Raw genomic sequence first — 25189 nt, 5'->3', positions numbered from 1 at the left:
AAATAAAGGTATCAACTCTTTTAACGATTTCCTTGTTATATTTGTTGCTACGGTAAAATATGAAACTGCTGAGATAAAGTTTATTCACTGAAAATCTTTCTGTGAGTATTTGTAAACATTAATCAATATTACATGAAAGTAAATGTTGGTAAAACTTTATTTATTATTAGCTAATCATATACATATTTAAAAAACTATTTTCCGCTCTAAAAGTAAAGAAATGCAGTATATTATGGTTCATCATTTTCCCAAAGGTATGATAAGGCTTGTCCATCTATAACGAGTAACATTATTAAAAAAAATTGTAACAGGTACTTCAAATGCATCGATCACCAAACTTCATGAAAAGTGTCTGGCTAAAGTAACACATTTGCTACAATGGCTTTCAACTATGTTTCATTATGGGAAAAGTAATGACAGAACCAGAACAGGCTTTTAACGAGTAATAGATGCCAGACTGTGACCAAGTTGATGGATTCCTTTACATGTAGTCATTATTTGACCACTCATACTTTATAATTATTAAAACAATCACGACAGCTGACAATTGCTCCAAAATCCGCTTTTCTTGGATGCAACTTGGAAAATGTGGTCTTACGTTGTTCTTAGAATTTCCCTGTCACACCAGACATACTCGTCGTTTCAGCCGTAGGGATGTTATAGTGTGACGGTCAATCCCACTATTCTTTGGTAAAAAAGTATCTCAAGAGTTCACGGTGGATTGCGATGACTAGTTGCCTTCCCTCTAGTCTTACACTGCAAAATTACGGACGGCTAATGCAGATAGCCCTCTTGTAGCTTTGCGCGAAATTCAACAAACAAACAAACAAACATAATGAATTACTTGGAGCGTGGGGTGTGGTTTAAGAAACAACTACTTCATGGCAGAAAGAAAACATAAATCTACGTGAGACACTTGAAGCTACTTGAACGGTGGAGTTTAGTGTGTATAACACTCAGAGAGTATCTAAACGTTGTTACCATACTTATTTGTTGTTTTATTGCGTCAAATATTTATTCCTTTTAAATTGTATGTGTTTTTTGCAAGGCGATCGTTTGTTCATTACAGTAGAGTTACTTTACGCTCTTTTCATGATAAATTTGTAAAACAACTGTCTCAGAAGAATGCGTTGAACTATTTGCAGTAGTGCTTCTTGGTACACCAGCGTGGATCTTTTTTATGTTAACAATAACTATTGATAACTGTGCTTCCCAGTGGCTCAACGGCAAATCTGAATACCTATAATAATTTGCACTGAATTCCATGAAATCGTTAAACATGTTTAAGATTACAACTAAACAGTTCTTTGGTACCTAGCTCAATAAACTTGGACTAGTTCTATAACACTGTATTTCCCTTTTCAGCAATCCAATTTCATGGGTACATGACTCTTTCAACTGACCTCAGCCACGTTGACATACAGAAAGTCTTCGATACCCTTGATGCCGATAAAAGTGACAGTATAGGATTTAACGAGTTTTATCTGATGATTTGCAGTCAAGATTAATAACTACACATACAAGTAGTTGGACTAACTTTCAATATATCTCAGGTTACCAATCGACTTTAAAATGTTCTTTATAAAAAATTCTAATTAAAAATGTATAAAAACAGATTATTTTGTTTGAAAACCGTGAACCATGTTTGTTTCTAAAATATACCAGAATAATTGTTAATGTTTCACTTCATTATTTTATTTTAAAACATCAAGCATTTAAATTGAAATATTTATATGGAATGGAATCTTTAGCATAAAAAAGAACTGCTTGGTATTAACTTACTCGGTCAGAGACATTATTCATTTGAACATAACAGTTAAGAAATACTAACCAGATAAGATAATATCTTAAGTTAACATTATAACAAATTTTAATCTCAAGTATTGATAAGTTATATTAACTACAATTCATTAAAAATGGTTAGTGGGTAATTGTTATAGTTTTTATTAAGGAGAATGCAACCTGAAGAGTAAAAAAAATCCTCGTGTTTCCTTACATCATGTACCAGAGAGTGATTGTTTTTAACATAATTTCAAATGCATACTTCAACCGTTTCAAACATCTTCCATGTAGGGTTTATTTTGCTAGTTTTTACTAATCAAGTAAATGACAGAGAAAGAAGCAAAACAATAACAAAAGTTGAAATTCATCAAAATGCAGTCACTTAAAGTTGGAAAATAAGAGACTTTAGCGTTTGTGACATTTTAAACTGTAATTATATGGTACTTACCATATTGGAACGCCTGTAAACGATTTTGTACAATGTTAAAATTACGACTGTCAAATAGAAAGAGAACCGAAAACTTGCAAAAATAAATGTTTCAGTTTATTTTCAACCGTTTGGAAGTGTTCCAGTTTTTTTTTCTCGGTTTAATAGCTAACATTTAATGATCCTAGTTCATTACCAAATAGGATTTTGCTACTGCGATAATGTGTTTCTGATCAAGCTTTATTATTTAAAGTTACATCACGTTTTGGTTTACGTAGAAAAAATTATACATATGGTAATGCAATACATTTAAAAGAGTTTCAAACTAATTATGTAACAATAGATATAAACAAAGATTCACAAAGAGCAGTTATCCAAATCGTTGTTCAATAAAACATTTTTCGACATTTGTGATATTATTTCGCTTGTTTTTTCTTGAATTTTCAAGTTAGTTACATTACTTATTGGTTTACCTTATGTTATCCGTAGCCTCTGGGTAAAATTTGGTTTGATCAGAAGTTGTTGCTAATGGACAAATATAATGTTTTTTGCTTCCTGATTTGGTATAACTTCAGACTGATATTAAATATAGAATGTCGGCGTCTATATATACAGTGCCTTGTAAATGTATTTAACCCTGCCAGTAATGCCATATTTTGATGAAATGCAAATAATATAAACAAGTTTTTAATTGTTTTTATTCAAAAATAATGACGAAACTTGGCACTGTTATGTATGTAGGAGGTTGAATGTCATCAGAACTTGGAAAGAAAAATATATAAATCTAAATCTGTTGATTACATAAGTATTCAACCACAAATTCAATACTTAGTGGAAACACCTTTTGTAGCAGTTCATGCCGTGAGTGGTTTTGGATATGTCTCTACCAGTCTTGCACAATGGGGAGATGTAGGTTTTTCCAATTCTACCTGAAGAAAACTGCTCCAATTTTTACAAGTTTGTTGAGTATCCTTCACGGACTGCAATCTTTAAGTGTTATTATAAATTTTCTATTGGATTCAAGACAGAACTTTGAATGGGCCGCTATAGGACATTCGCCTTCTTTTAAAACCATACTAATGTGGCTTTGGCATTATGATTAGGGTTATTGTCCTGATAGACTGTGAATTTTTTGACCCAGGTTTAGATTTTCTGCTTGACTTAAAGACTCTGCTTTGGAAATACCTGAGAGATGAACTAATGTGTAAATTATTTTGTCATAAATTAGTAATATTATTGCATAGTAAACGATTTCTTGCTGATGTAAATTGTTGTATAAAGTATAAGCTTTAATTATTGTATTGTACTGCCCTTTTTAAGGCGATTTAAACCAAAAGGCGTGTTGTATATGTATTAAATGCGTATAATTGTGTTACGTTTAATATTGTTTTTGACATTTTGTTATATTACTGAAAATCTTTAATCACGTGATTAAGACATAGTCCTTTTAGGACAGGAAATTTAATTAACTGATGAATTAGTGTTAAACGTCCTTTTTAAGATGAATTAATTATAAATGAATTTGTGTTGAACATCCTTCTTAGGATGATTTAATTAATTAATAACCTGGTGTGACATGCTTTGGATGAGTCATGGCAGTTTAGAAATGCATTCTTTACATTGTGACAACCAATGCATCAGTCAACAATCATCTACATACATGAACTCTGCCCTGTAGAAGGTGAGATTGGCTTCTTTTGTGAATGGTAAAATAGGATTCTGTGTCATGGGTGCCTTAATAATAGATGTTATTAACATGATATCCTCCCATGGCAACGAGGTGGAGCTCAGGTTAGTTATCTCTCGTGCAGGATATACTGTGCAGTTGTTACACCATTGCTTATTACCTCCACTCTAATGCAGCCAGTAGAACCACCATTAAATGTTGGCAAATGCACACACAAAACTTGGTGCCATACAGTTTTGTACCTTGTAAAATCTGAAGAATTTCCTGCTTCATGGCTTTAGGAACCAGTAGATGCAGCACAGGTTGAAAACCATATGTCAGTGGTTAGTAGTAATGGTACACCACATCTTCCTGTATTCATAGATCTCTGTACAGGTGCCTTAAGTTTTGTATATTCGTTTTTTAGCATGCAGTCTATCTTTGAACTGGCTCATTGGTTAATTAGTTGGACTTGAACCACTATGAAAACTCCCTTCTCACAAACTGTAAATCTGTAAGGTTGTTACAGTGCCCGGATGTGTAGGCTGATGAGTTATCTTTGGCAAATCCTGATCTGATAAGATCATAGACACTTGAGTGTTATGGTGTATTTGAGATATTGTCATGGCAACTTCCACTGCAGACTTCTTCATCTTCTGGTATTTAAAGTTATGATATAGCCATGGCAGCTTCCATTGAAAGCTTCTCCATTGCTTACTATATTCATGGTGTATATTGTCCACACTAATGCTCAAACACCCTGTGAGACATATTTGACTGGGCCATTTTACTTAGTCTATTCATGTCAAACAGAAAAACTGCTTAAGAGCTTCAAGAATTGCCATAAGCCCTTTTTAACTGTACCCTTAAATCTTAGGCTAAGATCTGCTTTTCTTCACACACAGGGACCTATAATTTTATCATAAACCTCTTAATTTCAAGCTCTTAGACAACATCAGTTTGTGATACTCTAAATGTAGCATGTATGATCTAATGCCTGTGTTCATACCTACAGATGGTCCCTTCTTTTATTGGTAGAATGGCAAATTACCATACGCAGCTTGCCTGTTCAAGTTCCCACCATCTCATCTACTATCAAAACAGTATGGACTTGCATATTTCTTTGACTTGCTTCTATTGACTAACCATGACGAGAACTGAGTTTGGTTTGCTTTATTAGAAAAGTTTGAGGTACTCCTGAAAAGACTGGTCCCTTTCAATCTCGGGCTCGCTATCTGTAACATACTTTTCAGTAAGGTTAATCGTCAGAAAAACTCAATCAACCAATCTGGGTGAACTATATCCAAGTAGTTCTAGTTCTTCAGTGTGAAGATGCTACAAAAAAGAAATGATTGGCCTTTGTGGCAACATGAGAAGACCAATGTTTAGGAGACGACCTGATCATCTTCACAAACAATCACATGTATTAAGCAACACTTCTCCTTCATAATAAGTTCTTGTTTCATACATTGTTTCAAGTTCAAATCAGTTCTATACTTAACAGCTCAAAAATAAGACAAAATATTCACCAGTCGAAAAACAGAAAATTCCACAATGGCTATTCCTGTGATCAAACATTTCTCCTTATTTACAGCATGGCATTCTCAGATGTTTTGCCCTAGTAGTAACAAGATGGATAGGAAACATATCTTGGAGTAAATCTGAATCTTCTGGCCTCAAGTCTGTTTAAAGAAATAAAGTACCAGATACAATGCATAATAAACTGAAAGAAAAACCTCAGTCACAAATTCAATTAAAAGTTTATTTATGATCAATGGCATCCTCATTGTAAGTATCTTTATCTCTTGAAGCTTTCAAAAATATGACCCGAGATGAGGAAAAGTAACATTGTATGCATGGAACAATAACGTTATTCTTTTCTGACATGTATAATGCTGATGTGACATTTTCATTTTGAAAAATAAGAGATGTTATATATCCTTAAGAGGCCATCAAATCTGCCAGTGGAAGAGATCACTGTTTATTTTCACATTGTACGCAGAAATTTAAATAATTTTTCCCACAAGAAAACGAAGAATTATCCAGAAAAAAAGGGCTATAGAATGTTAGCCGCTTCCGTGAGTGATGTTTTATTAAATGACATATATAGGGGTATAAAAGCATATAGTATGGCTGGATACCATGTTATTGTATAATAATTTATCAATTAAATTAACCTTTTAATGCTTTTTTACATATATAAAATTATTATTACTAAATAAATTACACTACTTGTTGTTAACATTATTTCTGTTTCAGGACAAGCAAGAGAAAGCCTTCATTAATCATCACTCACATGTGGCGTTTGGCCTATTAGATGCTGATGGATCAAACAACATTTCAGTTAATGAATTCAAAGACTTTGGCTTCATGTTTAATTTTAAAAGGGATAACGTTCGTGCAATCGTTCGTGAATTTGGCATATTTTGAAACATGGTAACTAACAAATACTTGTATATATATAATTTATTATCAAATTAATTAAACGTTATTATGGTACATCTTCTTTAGTTTAATTATACAAAAGTTTTAAAGTAAAATCCTACTTATTTATTCATTATTTTATTAAGAGATATTTATCATGTACAAAATGTAAAGAATGTTGATAAACTTTAGTTTTGTAAAGGATACTAACTTCATGTTATTGTTTTAACGTGATGTATTGTATTTAACGGGGTAGTATTGCAATACATTTGAACGTATTGGTCATGAATAACGTGTTGAAGTAAAAACCAAACACTTCAGTTGTAATTATGGTGGGTTATTCTATAGCAGAATGTACGAGTACTTCGATGTTATCACACCAGGGTTCAGTCCTCCTTCTTATCTCACATGGTATGGTGAAGCTGCGCACATCGCCTCATTACTCTAATATTATGGTTTTGTATAGCTGATGATACAAAGTATGAAACAAATATATCATAATACATGCCACGCAATGGAACAAAGACTGACTTGCTATTTATCAAATATTTCCATACTTGGTCAGAAAAATATTCCCTGTTGGTGAAAATATTCCCTAATTGCTGATTCTCAAACTTAAGCACATTGGTAAGCACAGATATTATGCACTCCACTTATTCTTGTGGACACTGTTGTGTATCTGCTTTAGAATTAGGACCATCACTGTATGGCAAAAGAGATAGTGTGACAAAACAATAATGAACAGAATTTTCAGAATGGAGACACACTGGATACGTGCCAGTTGTATGGAAGCAACTATGTTCTAAATGATTAAGTCCGTATATGCTATTTCAACAGATTGGTCTACTCACATTTGAGATTAAGTTGTCATCGTAGTATATATGTCATGAAACATGTGACAAACTGCTGCCATGTTACCAACAAACCCCTCATGTAGTGGCTTGTTCAGAATTACAGACCAAGATAACTAGACAAAGAAAGATGAGAATACTGTTTTCTATTACCTTATTTCAACTGATAAGGATGTTATTGTGAGGTCCTAGGTTAAAGATTTGAGAAGGTCTTTCAAGTGTAATAAATTAACAGTTAGCCAGTCACTTCAATGTTTATTGAAAACTTTGCTCACACACTTGCCTTTGCACATTATGAAAAACAAGTCATGTTTAACACGAAGTTTTAGTTTTTTACTGGCGTTTTATTTCCTTTTAAAGTTAAGTTTAATAGTGTAACTCAAAGCCTTTGTAATATCTCTTTAACATTGTGGTAACGAAATATCATATATTATACGTGATATTTAGTACGGTATCACTTTACAGGTATTGTTATCATTAGATGGGATATTAAATATGTCGATACACACAAATGCCTGGTGTTCAGATGTGCCATTAATTCTAGAGAGAGGATCTTTAGAGTATCTGCGGGCGGATATCTGTAAAGTTGAATACTGTACTCTTATGTAAATGCTTTATACCCTGAAAAGAAAGACGTTATATTTTGATGTACATAATGCAACGTTTTCTTCGCAGGGGTCACATTTTTAGAGAGGTATGAAAACTCCAATAAAGAAATACAGCTTGACAATAGCTACATTTTCTGTTGAACCTTCGTTTATTCTATGGATCCTGCACGAATACTCTAAACAGGAATTGCTGCACCTACGTGTACTGTAATTAAAGGTCATGCTTAGCAAACAAACACGATTGAATCGAAAGAGCTGCGAAAAATATATCAGAAAGCTACGTATTTTGGAGCTTTTTGATATTACTTAATATTAATGATTATTTGTAGTAACTATGGTTAAATAATAAAATATTATCCATATTTAAGAACAAAAATACTAGGGTTAAAACTTTAAATTATAACTTAGTATTAGCTATAATGAAACTTAGTTGTTAAATCATAAAACAGATTAAATATATTTTTACTTGATTTATATCTGTTAGTGTAAATTCAGCTTATGAGTTGGTTTTAAATCAGGCTAAATTCATTGTTTTGTTACATAAATATCAACTAAAGTAAATATTAGTTATTTGTGACTTCTATAAAACTGAAAATAAAGTTCATTATTATAGTGTGAAGATAAGTTAGTAATAAAATAGTATTATCCATTTGATTTCCAAACATTAGGTTTAAGAATATTATCAATGGGATATTGATAGTTAGTGTGTTAAGTATTTAGTTATAGGCTAAAAATACAATGGTTAAGACTCGTTTAGGAATTAACCATTTATAATTTGTTAGGTTTAGTGGGTGCAATAAGTGGATTCTATTTGGTAACTCCAGACTGGCATGCACTTTTAAGAAAGCTATCAGTGCAAATGTTTAGGTTGGAGGCTATTCTAATTAGAGTAGATACAATAGACAGAGAGAGGTGTAAACTGTGGGGAACTGCAGCAGGATTTCAAGAGAAACTCAAGCATGTACAAAAGATAGATTGTCTAACAATGATTTTCAGGAAATTAGAAACTGTTTGTTTGTTCTTGAATTTTGCGTTAAGCTACACGAGGGCTACCTGTACTAGTTGTCCCTGATTTACAGTATAAGACTGGAGGGAAGGCAGCTAGCCATTACCACCCACCGCCAGGGGCGTCGAGAAGTAGGTCGGGCCCCAGGGACAATTAAATCATTGGATTCCTTTTAGAAGTCTTCATAAATTTATGGTGCATTCATGGACGTATGAAAATTCTTCTGGTGGGCTGATTGGTTTGGCTTGTTTTGAATTTCGCACAAAACTACTCGAGGGCTATCTGCGCTAGCCGTCCCTAATTTAGCAGTATAAGATTAAGGGGAAGGCAACTTGTCATCACCGCTCACCGCCAACTCTTGGGCTACTATTTTACCAACGAATAGTGGGATTGACCGTCACATTATAACACCTCCATGTCAGAAAGGGCGAGCATGTTTGGTGTTACGGGGATTCGAACCCGCGACCCTCAGATTCCGACTCGAGTGCCTTAACCACCTGGCTATGTCGGGCAGTGATTGGCTGAAGCCAGATGTGTTACGAAGTTACATTTTCTTGGATAAAAAGTATTTTTTGAGGCAAAGCGATTTCCTTCAGCAGTGAGAGTTTTCCTTAAGTGTATTATGAAAATGAGAATACATTAAGCTTTATCCCATATTTCCCTAGGCCTCCTAATTGACTCCAGCCCCGGGACTGTAACGCCCCTGACCCCCCTTTCGTCAGACCTGCCCACCGCTAACTCTTGAGCTGCTGTTTTACCAATGAATATTGAGATTGAACATCACATTATAACACCTTTACGGCAGAGACAGTGGGCACGTTTGGTGTGACGAGGATTCGAACCCACGACCCTGATATTACGAGTCGATTACTGGGCCGATAGATACAGTATTATTAGTGTTAAAATATTAGAATTAATTGTAATGAGCCTATTCTATTGAGCGACATATTTCGGTCTTTGGTTTGTACAGATGAGGAATTATTGGAGGGAAGGAAAACAAAAGGGACAGAGAAGGATATGAACGACAAAGTTAAGGAGAAGATAGTTATAGATCATTCTTTGACAAGGCATGTGGTTAGCAAAGTTAAGAAGAATATAGTTATAGATCATTCTTTGACAAGACATGTAAGAAGAATATAGTTATAGATCATTTTTTGACAAGGCATGTGATTAGCAAAGTTAAGGAGAAGATAGTTATAGATCATTCTTTCACAAGGCATGTGGTTAGCAAAGTTAAGGAGAATATAGTTATAGATCATTCTTTGACAAGGCATGTGGTTAGGGTAGTCTGTGAATTATATAGGAATGAAAAAAAACTTAGATTATGCTACTCGGGGAGTCGAATAGAGGATATAACTGACGGAGAAAGAGATATATCAAAGGGGCTCACAATGATGCAGCTTTCGTTGTGCACATAGGTCTCATAATGTTGGAAAAAGTAGGCCACAGAAGCTTATCGATATGTGCAAGGAGTTGATAAAGGCATTCAAAGAAATTCAAATTAAAGGGCTATTAATTCGGCTGTAAAGGAAGCTGCAAACTAGGAACAGACCATGGGTCAAGATAAAAGAAATCCAAGAAAATAAGATGTCGTGAAACCTTTAGCATAGGAAATGAGTACAGAAGATGTCCTTACGGTTGGCTTAATTGTTACTATTGTAATGCTAGAATGTTGTGAAATAAAACACACGGCCTGAGAGCGCTGGTAGGAATAAATAATTTTGATGTAAAGAGAATAACTGAAACATGGTTAAATGTAGACGTTGATGACAGAAATGTCTTTAAAATACAGCGATTCAGGTTATTTAATAAGGTTTGATTTGTTTTGAATTTCGCGCAAAGCTACAGAAGGGCTCTCTGCGCTAGCCGTTTCTAATATAGCAGTGTAAGATTCTGTTGGATAGTCAACATGGTTTAAATATAAGAAAATTTTGCCTTACAAATCTGTTGACATTCTTTGAAAACGTTACTCCTTACGCAGTGAAGGTAAGAGTTTAGATTTGGTATACATGGATTATCATAAATCATTTGGCACAGTACTATATAGACTTGTGAAAGAAAATGTCTGTAGGTGTGAGGGATAAGTTAGCTAATTGAAGAGAAGAGTGGCAGACGGGATTGAAGGAAGCAAAATGTTATTATAAAAGAAGTTCAGTCAAAGTTGATTACTTCAGGACTCAGTCTTAGGACCAATGATTTTTTTTATATTCACATCAGTGACATAGATGAAAGAATGGTCAGTGAGTTACTTAAACTTGCTGATGACATTAAGGTCTTGGGTGTACCTGGCTGTGACAAGGATGCTGCTGCTTATAGCAGGATTTAGATCATTCAGTGACTTAAGCAAATAAAGGGCAAATGGGTTTTAATTATAATAAATTAAATACAATGAGTGTGTATTATTATGATTTGAATTATAAGTGTAATTTGGATGGGAATAATCTTAACAGTGTTACGAGAAAAAGAGACCTTGGTGTAGTGATTGACCAGTTTTTTAAGCCATCCAAGAAATGTGCTGTTTCTAATGGTTGGAGAAATAGGATCAATGGTCGTAGCTACAGAAATATTAAATGAAAGTCTAAAAGGTTATGATTTCATTGTATAGATCACTGGTTAGTTCACATCTGGAGTATTGTGTTTAGTCTTTGGCTCCTTATCTTAGGAAGGTTAGTGAATAGATGAAAAGGGTTCAGAGTAGGACTACTTGAAGAGCATTTGATGGAGGGGCTGTCATACGACGAGAGGCTAGGGTCTACAAAACTTTATATTTAAAATAAAAAGAGTTAAAGGAGATTTGATTGAGGTATTTAAGAATGTTAAGGGAATTGATAATGTTGGTGCATTATCGTTTTCGTACTTAATGGTGAGAATAGCAGGACTAGTGGACACATAGATTTTGGCAGGGTAGAAGTCATCTTCTGCTAATACAGTTTTATTTTTCTAAGAGAATGGTTGGCTTTTGGAATCAGATTACTTCGAATTTTTGAAGAAAGTAACTTTAAGTGAATTTAAGAAAAACTTAATAACTATTGCAATGATGAGGGTCGGCTTTGAGGTTTATATTTTTATTTAATAGGTTTAGTTTAGCTTAGAGAATGATACAGTCTATATGGAGCACCATGGTATGTAATATAACCATTGATTTCGATAGCTAAAAGTAGTTAAGATTAAAAGTTTCCTACTCCTTACTTTATATCATTGTTTTCTATGAATAAAATTTATAATATGATGTTGAAACGTATTCCCGATTTCAATTGGACCGCTTAACCTGCGAAATATACAATATCAGCTCCATAAAATCAAATAGGCCCGAAGTAACAATTTTAGTAGTTACAGATTTGTCATTGAATGTAATTTCGAACAATTACTTTACTGCGTACGTTTTCTGTTTTATAAAGTTATGCTGTAAATGTTTATTTTTTCGTTAGATTTAAGTATTTTTAAACTACCAAAAAAAATAAATAGTTCAGAAAAACTAAATGATGATCAGATTTTTACAAGCGAAAAAGATTTATGGTGATGGAAGAAATACATCTCATAATGAAATTAAAATTAATACTGTAAACGCAACGCTCTTGTTGCTAGGTAAACAATGAAGGGTTAATAAAAAGAAAATAGGTTTAGTATTGTGATTCCTGCCATTTGTTTCTAGTTTCTTTAATACCAATTACATGATAGAGTTTTAAATGGCAATCAATTCCGATATGATATGCCTACAGGACCCATGACAACCAGTGGGTTTTTAAGTTGATTTAAAATGTAATAATATTTTGGCGTAGCAATGATAGAAAACAAACTTTAAAAAAAAAATTAAAGATCGTTCTTTACTTATAGTTAAATCTAATTAACTTTATAATCGTCTGAAAGCTGAAGCAAAGTGAATCATACTTACATTTAAATAAATTTAAATATAATGCATCAATATAAACAGTACGACTTTGTAAACAAAAAAAAACTGAATTATTTATATATCAATATTTCGGGAATAAAATGTAATTAAAAATAAATAAATAAATAAAAAGAACATTTTGATCTATAGCATATTTACCCAAATATTTTTTTTACATACTAAAGGCAACCGTAAAAGGCCTTACAGATGAATTCAAGATTTAGATTTTGAAAGGCTTTGTACTTCGAAGTTCCAGTAGGTTGTTTATCTATCTTAATATAACAAGTATATGACGTGGTCTAAGAAGATGGATTTCACAACTCTGAGTATTTTGTATTAGCAGATCATCAAGATATGATGTCATTCATGGTATTATATTTTCTATGGATGGGCTCGAGTATTTATATCTATGAGTCATAACTATCTATACATATGAATTCTATACATCATAGACCAACTTTGCTAGTACAACTTTAAAAATTTGTATTCAGTCATGGAACAAAGGGCGAAAAAGACAGTATATCCAACTACTTAAGTTAACTAATTAAATGTGACATGATTATTTTAAACAATCTCTTGCTTTGTTATTCATTGTTAATATTCGATGATGCGATATATCGATACAATAAATCCCTATGTACTAATAGTCTTTTAGATGCATTTTAATTTAACTTATCTAACTTAATCTTCATGTTTCAACTCAAATGCATGTTGCTTCAAAAAAAAATGTGAGAGTACCTTTTCAGCATCGATACAAATGATTCACAAATCTGTAAATTTAATGAATTTTCACATAATTGAAACGGAAAATTTTATTTGTTGCCTGAAGAATAGCATATACTAAAATTAAATGTACGGAGAATCATTGAATTAATATTTAACAGAAAATCGTATGATTAAAAAATAATAACAAAAAACTAAATTTTTCTGGTTATTAGGAACATGGAGAACTCAGTTACTGTGTGAGAGAAACTTAAAATTATTTCACTATTGAAAATCTATATGAGATATCATATAATAATATAATTTTTCTAACACCTATGCCATACGGTAAATGTTGTTGAGGCTATTCTGTTTTGATAATTAAGATCCTTAATTGAACATAGCCGTTTCAGCCGTGGAGGCGTTATAATGGTACGGTTTAATATTAACCCTCCTGGCCCGGCATGGTCAAGTATGTTAAGGCATTTGACACGTAATTCAATATTCGTTGGTGGAATAATGGTACGGCCCAATATTCGTTGGTAATTTGGCGGTGGATGGTGATGACTAGCTGCCTTCCCTCTAGTCTTACACTGCTAAATTAGGAACGGCTAGCGCAGATAGCCCTCGAGTAGCTTTGCGCGAAATTCAAAACAAAACAAAATTAACCCTCCTTGATGGTACTCATGTTGCATATGCTTAATAGGCGCATCTATGGATCACCTGAAGAAACCTCTTTACAGAGTTTTGGGCTATGCTAGCTCATTTCATGAAAATTTTAAAGAAAAGCCATAATTCTGATACTTCCTAATGTAATTATAGATCGCAGGTTCACACATATACTTTCAATATTTACGATTATTAGGTAAGTACTGTTTGCTCTTCTATAATTTTTTGTTCTTTCTGCTTTGTCAGCCAAGGAATGAATATTTGTTCCTACATCTCATAAAATTGATATCTGACGTTGAGCACTGAAACTATAAATCCTTAAACAAAAAACTTCAGTATTCATTTTACTTGTTTGACATCAGGATAAAGCATGGACGGTCTCACAGTTTAAACTTACTTCATATTTTGATCCTGTTAGCAAAAGGTTTTGTGAGTTACGTGTATTTAACTTAAGAAACATACATTTTAAGACACGATTTTGTGAAGTTTAGAAATTTTCTTTGCCTGAATCTTAGTTAATTTTGAACTAAATTTCTAGTCATAAATTCTGTTTAGTTACCTTCATAGTACAATTATATAGTACAATTACAAAGTACAATTATATAGTACAATTACATAATACAATTACAAAGTACAATCATATAGTACAATTACATAATACAATTACAAAGTACAATCATATAGTACAATTACATAATACAATTACAAAGTACAATCATATAGTACAATTACATAATACAATTTCCATTTCCAGTTTAGAACCTCAAAAGCAGCAAGTGCTTTATCTGTTGTCTGGTGTATAATAGAGAATACACATTGTTTATTAAGTGGTACTTAAGTTAGTTGGTTGACAGGTCCTGTTAGCTGTAATTTTACATCAGCGTATAGCTTACGTAATGAAAAACCAAGTAGTATTAGTTATAGAGTGTAAAACTCCTAAGTTGTCGACATATTTTAGGAACGTATTATAAAATATAACAAAATATTATTAAACTGAACATTTTCGAAAACTTTCATTAAATTTTGTCAGTTTTTTAACAGAGTATCTAGTTTTTGTTTTTTACTGCTAAGTCGAAAATTCATCAAGGTAAGAACGAATGTTTCATCTGAAGAACACGCAAGGTTGCAGCAGGTGTTGTACAACTTGGATAAGACTTGTTGCCATTAGAAATATACAAGATGGAAATGATTAGTTAGATTATTAATTTTAAACATTCTAATATTATTGTAACTAAAGCAAGTCTGTATCTGTCACAAATTCAGAAATACCGAGTAAACCCAGAGTAAAAGAACACTCAACATTTTTGTAGGTTCAGTTTGTTTCTTTGTTTTTTGGAATTTCGCGCAAAGTTGCACGAGGGCCATCTGCACCAGGAAAGGCAGCTAGTCATCATCACCCACCGTCAACTCTTGGGCTACTCTTTTACCAATGAGTAATGGGATTGATCGAACATTGTAACGCCCCCACGGCTGAAAGGACGAGAATATTTGCTTATCTTTTTAAAAATCATCAAATGTTTTAAGTGTCAGGAAAGAGTTTCGTACAATTTGTTTTTTTTTTAAATTAAGCACAAAGCTACACAATGGGCTATCTGTGCTCTGCCCACCCCTGGTATCAAAACCCGGTTTTTAGCGTAGTAAGTCCGCAGACATACCGCTGAGCTACTGGGGGGCGTTTCGTACACTACCGTATTCTCTAGAAACGATTCAGGGTCAAGCAGCTCCACAAACATTCATTTGAGAAAACGCAGTAATATGGTCAACATAGATGATCTCTAGGAAGAAACGTAATAGAAAAGGGTTTTATTCTTAGAACGTGATAAGTTAACCAAAGTATCAACAAGGTGGGGTCAGGCGAGGTCAGTGGTGGTGAAGAGGTTATTGAAGAATAAGTTATTTTTTTATTGAGGGTAATTTCTATTGACATAATCAGTTTGTTTGTTTATGAATTTCGCCCGAAGGTACACGAGGGTTATCTGAGATAGCCGTCCCTAATTTAGCAGTGGAAGACCAGACAGAAGGCAGTTAGTTATCACCACCCACCGCCAACTCTTGGGCTATTCTTTTACTAACAAATAGTGGGACTGACCGTCAGGTTATAACACCCCCACACCTGAAAGGGTAACATGTTTGGTGTGACGAGGATTCGAACCCGCGACCCTCAGATTATAAGTCAAGTGCCTTATCCACCTGGCCAACATATTCAGTACGAAGATATAACATTCTATCTTCTTAAAACCAGCTCAATATATACAAAACTATTTTTTATCATCAATATTGACTTTACATTATGTGAATGTTTGTTTGTTTTTGAATTTCGCACAAAGCTACTCGAGGGCTATCTGTGCTAGCCGTCCCTAATTTAGCAGTGTAAGACTAGAGGGAAGGCAGCTAGTCATCACCACCCACCGCTAACTCTTGGGCTACTCTTTTACCAACGAATAGTGTGATTGACCGTCACATTATAACGCCCCACGGCTGAAAGGGCGAGCATGTTTGGCGCGACGGGGATGCGAACCTGCGACCCTCAGATTACGAGTCGCACGCCTTAACGCGCTTGGCCATGCTGGGCCCTACATTATGTGAAGATATTTTTAAAAGAATGTAACTTAGCATCGAATCCCAATGAGGTTGTCTTGTAAGCAAAAAATAATAAATGAACGGTATTTAGTGTGTTAATTTCGTGAAACAGAAATTATGATAAAAAAGGAATGGTTATATTGAGGGATTCTAATGAAATGTAGCAAATATCTTTCAAAAAATGTAATAACTAACTTCTTAACATTTATTCGAGTCCGCCGTAACGTAAGAACGTGTTTATTTATAAAGCAACATTTTAGTTGTATAGCTACCATTGGAAGCAAGTAACCAAAAATTTAATATATATGTTTGTGTGTGTATGTATTAATAATATTTTTCTTTCTAGCGCAGAATTAATACTCTAATCTTTGGCTGGTACAGCGATAAACTCAATGCATTTACTTTAGAAAAAAATAAACTTATTGTGACACGTGTAAGTCAACATTTTTTGTTTATTTGTTTCGTGTACAGATGTTCTTGTCAGGTTAGATTATCTTACAGTACAAGGTTAGATTATCTTACAGTACAAGGTTAGATTTTCTTACAGTACAAGGTTAGATTATCTTACAATACAAGGTTAGATTATCTTACAGTACAAGGTTAGGTTATCTTACAGTACAAGGTTAGATTATCTTACAGTACAAGGTTAGATTATCTTACAGTACAAGATTAGGTTATCTTACAGTACAAGGTTAGATTATCTTACAGTACAAGGTTAGATTATCTTACAGTACAAGATTAGATTATCTTACAGTACAAGGTTAGATTATCTTACAGTACAAGATTAGGTTATCTTACAGTACAAGATTAGATTATCTTACAGTACAAGGTTAGATTATCTTACAGTACAAGATTAGGTTATCTTACAGTACAAGGTTAGATTATCTTACAGTACAAGGTTAGATTATCTTACGGTACAAGGTTAGATTATCTTACAATACAAGGTTAGATTATCTTACAGTACAAGATTAGGTTATCTTACAGTACAAGGTTAGATTATCTTACAGTACAAGGTTAGATTATCTTACAATACAAGGTTAGATTATCTTACAGTACAAGGTTAGATTATCTTACAATACAAGGTTAGATTATCTTACAGTACAAGGTTAGGTTATCTTACAGTACAAGGTTAGATTATCTTACAGTACAAGGTTAGGTTATCTTAAAGTACAAGGTTAGGTTATCTTACAGTACAAGGTTAGATTATCTTACAGTACAAGATTAGGTTATCTTACAGTACAAGATTAGATTATCTTACAGTACAAGGTTAGATTATCTTACAGTACAAGATTAGGTTATCTTACAGTACAAGATTAGATTATCTTACAATACAAGGTTAGATTATCTTACAGTACAAGGTTAGATTATCTTTAGTACAAGGTTAGATTATCTTACAGTACAAGGTTAGATTATCTTACAGTACAAGATTAGGTTATCTTACAGTACAAGGTTAGATTATCTTACAGTACAAGGTTAGATTATCTTACAATACAAGGTTAGATTATCTTACAGTACAAGGTTAGATTATCTTACAATACAAGGTTAGATTATCTTACAGTACAAGGTTAGATTATCTTACAGTACAAGGTTAGATTATCTTTAGTACAAGGTTAGATTATCTTACAGTACAAGATTAGGTTATCTTACAATACAAGATTAGATTATCTTACAGTACAAGGTTAGGTTATCTTACAGTACAAGGTTAGATTATCTTACAGTACAAGGTTAGATTATCTTTAGTACAAGGTTAGATTATCTTACAGTACAAGGTTAGATTATCTTTAGTACAAGGTTAGATTATCTTACAGTACAAGGTTAGATTATCTTACAGTACAAGGTTAGATTATCTTTCGTACAAGATTAGGTTATCTTACAGTACAAGGTTAGATTATCTTACAGTACAAGGTTAGATTATCTTTAGTACAAGATTAGCTTATCTTACAGTACAAGGTTAGATTATCTTACAGTACAAGGTTAGATTATCTTTAGTACAAGATTAGGTTATCTTACAGTACAAGGTTAGATTATCTTACAGTACAAGGTTAGATTATCTTACAATACAAGGTTAGATTATCTTACAGTACAAGGTTAGATTATCTTACAGTACAAGGTTAGATTATCTTTAGTACAAGGTTAGATTATCTTACAGTACAAGATTAGGTTATCTTACAATACAAGATTAGATTATCTTACAGTACAAGGTTAGGTTATCTTACAGTACAAGGTTAGATTATCTTACAGTACAAGGTTAGATTATCTTTAGTACAAGATTAGGTTATCTTACAGTACAAGGTTAGATTATCTTACAGTACAAGGTTAGATTATCTTTAGTACAAGATTAGTTTATCTTACAGTACAAGGTTAGATTATCTTACAGTACAAGGTTAGATTATCTTACAGTACAAGATTAGGTTATCTTACAGTACAAGGTTAGATTATCTTACAGTACAAGATCAGGTTATCTTACAGTACAAGGTTAGGTTATCTTACAGTACAAGGTTAGATTATCTTTAGTACAAGATTAGGTTATCTTACAGTACAAGATTAGGTTATCTTACAGTACAAGATCAGGTTATCTTAGAGTTCAAGGTTAGTTAAGTAAATGTCTGTAAGACTTTGTTGGTCTGTCGGTGTTCTGTTCCTACCTCTCATCTGATTTTTATTGTCAGAACACCTTCTTGACGGTACCTACCAATTAGTAACTAAAGTGTTGTGGTACCGGTGTATTAAATGTCCAACAAAGATTGACTTACTGGATTCTAAGAACGAACGAAGAATAATGACACTCGTATTTTTCCCTACTCAAAATACCTGGAGGAGGACGCTACACAGCCTGTCCCCCTGGTGTTACCATGGTAAGTTTACAGCTTTACAATACGAAAATCTAGGGCTAGATCCTCCGTGGTGGATACGGCAGATAGCCAAATGTGGCTTTTTTTCAAAATAAAACAACCAATCAACAACTCAATGGGCCTGAGCCCTACATTTCTGGTAATGCAGCCAATGTAGGCGGTTTTTCATCGTCATAACATCCTGTATGGAGGTTTTTAAACAACCCTGATACTTCTAATAAGTTCATAATTTTATTCTCCCTTTGATGTACTTATTCTTGAAACAAAGTTAAAGAAACAAATGTATTTTTTATCTAATATACAAATAATAGTACTCTCTGTTGTATGTCCATGTATCTATTTCGCAAGGTGTTGAGTGATCTTTCTCAAAATGGATATGGGGATCCATTATACCTATGCTGGGATACACACACATTTTTAGTTTGACATTTTGAGTTTTGTAATTTTAAAAGCGTTTTTTTACAATTACACATAAGGGATGCAAATTTGCATATTCTAAGATAGCCTTTCATTAATCATGTGTTTACATAACGTCCGTCCAGAAGATGGGGACTCCAGTTAGTTATTAAATGAAATACATATCTCATTTTATTATCTAATTTTATCAGTAACATATAGTACAGTACTAGCAATTATTAGATTAACTCAACATTATTGGATGTCTGTTTTAATCTGTAAATATGCTACAAATCTTTTTGACAGTGAACAATGTTAAAAGATGATAAATAGATACATTTATGACAGACAAACTTTGGATACGAGAAAAAAATTTGTATGATAATAACAGATAAGCCACACTTTCTCATAAGTTAATTTGCAATGAAACTTAATCCTACGTGGTAAGAACGCATAACATTTTTAGGATGTTATGCCTCCTGGTAACTGTGGTAGATATTAATTAGTGTACTAATCTAACATTGCACAATCTTTTCTCGGACCGGCATGACCAGGTGGTTAAGGCACTCGACTCGTAATCCGAGGATCGCGGTTTCGTATCCCCGTTACACCAAACATGTTCGCCTTTTTAGCCGTAGGAGCGTTATAATATAACGGTAAATCCCACTATTCGTTGGTAAAAGAGTAGCCCAAGAGTTGGCGGTAAGTAGTGATGACTAGCTACCTTCTCTCTAGTCTTACACTCTAAATTAGGGATGGCTAGCGCAGACAGCCCTAGAGTAACTTTGCGCGAAATTCAAAAAACAAACCTATATCTTTTATTCAGGACAATTGTAACTTACATGAAATTCAAGTTATATTTTAAACATTATAACATCAAGGAATGAAACTAGCATCTATAAAACTGTGTCTTTTGTAAATGCTCGAGCTAATTAATTAACATATCAGAATAATTAATTAACCAGTGTCCCAGTTTCGAGACTGATGCTATCAAATATGCTATGAACTTTCATCTATTGGTGTGTTATATGAGTGACAGTCGATTTCGCTATTTGTATTAAGGACGTAATAGGAATAAAATAATTTAAGATATTTTATTAATTTGTAGCATTTCTTATGTCACATGTGTATGCGCGTCCAGCGACTAACTTTACTTTTAGGCAAATATTGTAACATTTTGCGAAGGAAATGCACTTCGATTTTCTGAAGAGTGACAAAAAACAACCTGTTTTTTATATATATTGTTAAAATTACTGTTACTCAACCAACACATACAAGTATAAAAACTTTCTAACTGTTCAAAAGTCGCCAAAAACATTGTTGGAAAAATATGACCTATATTAGTGTAGGCCTAGGATATTAGTGAAGGTCGCGTTTAAACTGGTTTATCGCTGTTACAAAACTGTTTCAATAGATATAAATAAGTAACAAGTACAAGTAATTGATGGAAATATAACAAGTTCGTCTTAATCTAATATAGGAAACTGTAATAAATAATATCTACAACTTCTAGCTTTTATTCTTTCATATTTTATCGAAACACAAATGGACTATTAACATCAACAAATAATTATTGTTTTTATTTAAAAAGTAGAAATAAACATACATTTCTGTGATTTCTTATGTTATTTATTGTCAGTACCCCTTGGTGAATATAATTTAAGGAGAGTTCCTATTTTTTGACAAGTATAGAGTATATGGGATGTTTAGAAAACAGAATATTATCTTAAAATAATACATACTTTTAAGTAGGAAATTGTTGTTAATTAAGCACAAAGCTACACGACGGGCTATGTGTGCTCTGCCCACCACGGGTATCGAAACCCGGTTTTTAGCGTTGTAAGCCCGCAAACATACCACTGAGCCACTGGGGGGTTAAGTAGGAAATTCCAAGAGTATCACTTCAACTCTTGTAAGTAGGCTGTGAGCAGGTGCATCAGGATTAGAGATTTGCTAATATTAATCCTGTCGTTAACCTGGGTGTAAAGTATAGGTCAGTTACTCTAAAACTTGTAGTAAGAAACATTCTAGAGAGTCTGATACAAGAAGCTTTACAAAATTATTTAAGGAAATACGAAATCACAAATTAAATTGAAAATGGAGTAACCGTGTTGTGCGTTACGAACCTGTTGTGGAATTGGTGTACTTGTTTTTGTACTAGCTCTCAATAAGTGACACACAAAACTTTAGCTAACGAAATTAAATCCATAGGAGGTGTGAGAAAACTAGTTTATTGGATTGAAGAGTGGTTGTAGGGGGAAAACTGGATATTATAAGTTGCCTAGACATTTATCAAATGCTATTTAACTCTTTTTTTAAGTGCCAAGTAATTTATTTGTGATGTCATAAACTTAATCAGACGTTTAATATAGATGGCAACCGAGTCAATGATGTGGCTGAAGAAAAGGATATTCGTATAATTGGCATGATTGATAATTCAGTTAATCCACTGAAGCACTTATGTGCTGATAAAATTAAAATAATAGAAATAAGAAATATTTATATGCATAAATCGCTAGTTAGGTGTCATTTGGGGGTACTCCATGCAGTTGTGGTTTACATACCTAAGAAGGGATGTTGACTTACTCTAAAGGAATCACAGCAGAATTATCTAGCTCATTTCTGGAATTAAAAAGTTATCTGTTGGGAGTAGGTTAGGACATCATTTCTTATATTCACATGAAGAAAGAGTAATAAGACTATGTATATGTAAAAACTTCTGATATGGGTAGAGAAAGCTCTATGTAGAGGAGCGAACAGCGTTTCGACCTTCTTCGGCCATCGTCAGGTTCGCGAAGAAAGAAAAAGGTAACTGATTAACTTTGTGAAACTGACGATGACCGAAGGAGGTTGAAACGTTGTTCGCTCCTCTACATAAAGCTTTCTCTACCCATACCAGACGTTTTTACATATATACTTTTCTCCACAAGTGGGTTTTCTCGTCATCACGGATTAGTGGTAAGACTGTCCGAACGATCAGCAAAATCAGATTGTACAATATGTTTATATCTTTTTCAATAAAGCTTTGTTTACCTTTTCATTGGATATTTGTGTTTGAAGGTTAAGAAATGTTACCACAAGTTAAAGAACTGATATCAATTTAAAAGAGAAATACATTATGTTGTATTTCTTCAGTCACTTTGTTAAGACACTTTAATAAAGTTTTCTTGATAGTTGGCACAGTGCAAATCATGTAACTAGTTTTGAATAAAGATAATCTGTTTGTTCTTTTAACAACAACAAAAAAATACTATGTTTATTGCTAAAAAGGTGTGAAATTTCCTAAAACCGGTCGACGTTACAAACTGTGAATCCAAAAACCGATTATGCATCATATCACGTATTTCATAATCCCCCCTTATTTAATACACATACTGTGCATCACATAGTTAACACAGAATATCGATCGAGGGAGCCAAAATGACACTTTAACCCTATTTATTTCTGAGTTATGGCATTGAGTTAGAGTGTCATATGTACTTTATCGTAGGAAGGACTTCTGTAAAGTAGGACGGAGTGCATGAATAACAGATATCTTTCTACTGGTGACACAGATGATACCTCAAAGATACAACATGGGGTGGTAGCACCTACAACGTGGGAAAAAAGGCATGGTGGTTTTTATTTTATAGTGCCAAACAGTGAATTATATTAGCACGAGATTTATAGAATATTAATATAATATTAATTTTATTTGTCATCTTCTTTTGAAATATTCAGAAGATAATCTGTTTGATATATTAAAAATGGTTTTGAAGTCCAGTCTGTAGATTCATCACTTATCATTGAGATATAACTGTTTCAAAGAATTACATCACACACATCTAACCATGAGCAAGGGAAACTTTAAAAAAACATATGATGTATATAGTGGGAAATATATTCAATATATGTGTAGTTTTGAGATATTTTTATAGGATACGTATGATATGCATTATTTATATATTCCACCTCTACAAGAAGCCTAATCCTGTTCCTCATTTCTCTTATATCGATGAAGGAAACTGCAGAGAAATAAGGATAAAATTATGTTTATATAATTATTTTTGGTGCTAGAGGTAAACACTTGGTAAGTAGGAGAAAGACCGTTTCTTAACAAATAAAACAGAACATATTTAAGTGGTATGACTTGGTTTTAACACACTTTTAACACACAAATATCTCTTGTCTTATAGCTTGCTAATCACACCCTGGTTCACAGACATCCACATATATCCCTGATCTTTGTGACCGTCTTAAACTTCATATACCCTCTTCACAATTTTGGATTGAATAGAACTATTCAATAACAGCACATAACATATTTAATTATTTCACACTATTAATGGTATGGATAACATATCCTATAGAGAGGGTCGACTTTATAAAATTATGGACTAGAGCTGTAGTAAGATTTCTAAATGGTGCTATTACATTGAAGAGCTGGGTTGTAAGAGATGTTTGAGATATCTTTTACTCACAAAAGGATCATCTCTATATATATATATCAATTTGAAATGTAACATTTGTGCTGCTCATTTATTATTATGAATAAGTCATTCAACGAACCATATGTGAGGTTTATTATGAACAAGTCATCCAACGAACCATATGTGAGGTTTATTATGAATAAGTCATCCAACGAATCATATGTGAGGTCTAGTCATCTTCGTTTTTTAAAATGTTCTATTGCCCAGTGTCACTGATGAGGAATGAAATTCCCCTAAATCGATATAATTCAGTGACAGTTGGTGAATCTTATAAGAGAATAGGCTTCACATGTATATGTTTTAGTAAGTTAAACAGTTTGACGACTGAATAAACGAGTGTCACAAATGTTGCATATTCTTTCAATTTCTAGATAAACATAGGGTCATTGTGTTAGGGGCCCGGCATAGCCAGATGATTAAGATAGTGTAGTCATAATCCGAAAGTCGCTGGTTTGAATTCCCGTCAAACCAAACATGCTCGCCATTTCAACCGCAGTGGCGTTATAATGTTACGGTCAATCCCACTATTCGTTGGTAAAAGAGTAGCTCAAGAGGTGGCGGTGGGTAGTAATGACTAGCTGCCTTCCCTCTAGTCTTACGCTGCTAAATGAGGGACGGCTAGCGCAGATAGCTCTCGTGTAGCTTTGCGCTAAATTCAAAAACACCAAACCACAAACATCGAATAGTTAAATAGCGAGTCAGCAAACGTGACTAGTAATCAGTATAACGAAAATATATTCTATCCATAAGTTTAAAACTCATCAAAATTTTACTGGAAATATTTAACGGACAAAACTTGTATACTTTATAAAACTAGTTTATCTTGGTATTTGTGTACTTTTGTTGTCCTCCATCCATTTGAAAGCGA

Source organism: Tachypleus tridentatus, chromosome 13, assembly GCF_004210375.1.
Source record: "Tachypleus tridentatus isolate NWPU-2018 chromosome 13, ASM421037v1, whole genome shotgun sequence".
Classification (NCBI taxonomy): Eukaryota; Metazoa; Arthropoda; class Merostomata; order Xiphosura; family Limulidae; genus Tachypleus; species Tachypleus tridentatus.
This window is presented reverse-complemented; position numbering follows the sequence as displayed.